The following is a 2,511-nucleotide window of genomic DNA, read 5'->3' on the forward strand; positions in this document are numbered from 1 at the left end:
TTCTATTCTCATTTAAACATCAAGCTAATAATCCCCAAACATGGAACTGGCATATATATCCTAATGGTTCCATTTCTCAGGAAGGCCCTGGTGCAGCCAGGCAGGTCACCAAAGCTGGGCCAATTAGAGTACATCTTAGGCATTTTCCTGGCAATGTTGATACACAGCGTTTCTCTGAACAGTGGAACTCAGATGCGTGACACAGAATGGCTGCCAGGTGCAAGCTCTGAGCCAGAATCCTGAGATCTAATGCAGGTGCCGCCACCACTGCCTGTGGGACTGCTCCTTAGCCTTGTCATGTGCCCAGGGGGATTATGGCACCAACCACATAGGGGTATCATGAAGGGGTTAAGTGGCCTAAGAGGGACTGAGCACTTACAGCAATGGCTGGATCATAGTAAATGCTCCACAAATTCAAGTGATGAGGATGATGATGATGATAGAAATCAGCCTGTGGGAAAAAGTGGCGTACAGGAAGCACAAGAAAACGCATTCAGAACGCTGGTGGCTCCCAGATCAAACTGAGCTCCACAGCCATCCTATCTCTGGACTTCTCAGTGGCATGAGTCCAGAAATTCCTCTATTCAGTAAACCTATTTGGGTTGAGTTTTTCTTTCCATCCTGAGTCCTGAACCTCTTCCTGTCTTTTCAGACCCATAAGCACAGAAGGTTTGACCACAACCTTTCCCAGAAAAATGAAGCTGCCTGTCAACTCTCTTAAGGGGCGACAACTTTCAAGCTCCAGGAGCCCATCAGTGGGAACACCCTTCCATTCTTCGAAGGCGCTTTCCTCTTCTCTTGCAGTTGCCCCAGGGATTCTGGGGTGGGGTGAACCGCATGTCCCTGAAGAGGAATCAGGAAGGACCTATAAACAAGGAAAAGATGGCCCGCTCCAGGAAAATGCAATTCAAAAACAATAGGATACTGTTTCAGCTCCCTAGTTAGGTAACATTTGAAAGTCTTAAAAATTCTAAGTATCAACAAGGACATGGAGCCAAGGGGACTTTTATGTAGTGCTGATGGAGGTGTAAGTTGTAGTCTACAAAACAATGTGTAAAAATTGTCTCTTGCCCTGGCTGGCATAGCTCAGTGGATTGAGTGCGGGCTGTGAACCAAAGTGTCGCAGGTTCAATTCCCAGTCAGGGCACATGCCTGGGTTGCAGGCCACAGCCCCCAGCAACTGCACATTGATGTTCCTCTCTCTCTCTCTGTCTCTCTGTCTCTCTCTCTCTCTCTCTCTTTTTCTCCCTCCCTTCCCTCTCTAAAAATAAATAAATGATCTTAAATAAATAAGTAGAATCTTTAAAAAAAATTGTCTCTTATCATGCAAAGCTGAAAGTGCCTTTAAAGGAAGAAGTAATAATATAGCTACTGACTCTACCCCTGGAGAAACTCTTAGGCGTGTAGCCAGCAACACACAAAAATGTTTAGTGCTGCACTGTGGTAATAGCAAAAAAACCCAAGACACCTGATCTACCCATACCCAGAAGGGATAAATATAGTATATCTACATAATGTATTCCAAAGAATGAACATGAATGATCTACAGCTATGTGCATCGATGTGGATAAATCATAGCTTTCAGTAAGAAAGAGCACTTGTAGAATACATACCATATATTTACATAAGGTTAAGAAATATATGATAATTAACGCATCATTTAGGGATACACCAGGCAGAAAAGCATGGGAATGATAAAATGTATCCTTGGGAGGAATAATAATGATTTATTTCCTAATCCAGTGGTGAGTACATAGGCGCTCCTTTTTTTCTTCTGTATGCATGAGATATGTTAACAATTTTCTATCGTGGTGAAATATACATAACAAAATTTAGCATTTTAACCACTTTTAACTGTACAATTCAGCGGCACTCCTTAAGCCCATGCGTTCACATTGTTACACAACCACCCATTTGCTCTCCATCTCCGGAATGATATCATAAAATCATTGCTAAATCCAGCATCACGAAGTTTTTGCTCTGTTTTCTTTTAGGACTTTCATAGTTTTAGGTCCTAGGATGAAGCCTTTGATTCATTTTGAGCTCATTTTTAGTTATGGTGTGGTTAGGGCCCTCCCTATTGGTGAATAAATAAAGATGCCAAGTTGAGGATAGTGGTTAAGGGCAGCCAAACAGAAGTCAAATCCTCCGTACTTGACCTTGTATTACACTAAACAACTGCGCAGGCGTCTGAATAGCTGGCGACCCGCCCCGGGATTTGGATCCGCCTTTCAGTTGATTGCCCTTTGATTTTTCAGCACAGACTCCTCCCCTTCCGGCTTCGAGTTTAGGCGCCGGGACAATTGGCGCAGGGCGCGGGTGGGAGGGAAAGCTCGGCAACTCTGTGGCGTTTGAGAGGGCCGTCAGCAACCGGTTGTAAGGCGTAGACTCCAGCTCCGTCTTTTGTTGTATGCCAGGCCGGACTTTCCCTCGTGCTCTTGGACTGGGCGGAGCCCTGGCCGCCGGAATACTAGGTTCGGGGGCGGGGCTTAGAGGGTGCCCACGGGCGTG

The sequence above is a fragment of the Phyllostomus hastatus genome, unplaced genomic scaffold, assembly GCF_019186645.2.
Source record: "Phyllostomus hastatus isolate PE091 unplaced genomic scaffold, TTU_PhHast_1.1 phas_scaffold_46, whole genome shotgun sequence".
Lineage (NCBI taxonomy): Eukaryota > Metazoa > Chordata > Mammalia > Chiroptera > Phyllostomidae > Phyllostomus > Phyllostomus hastatus.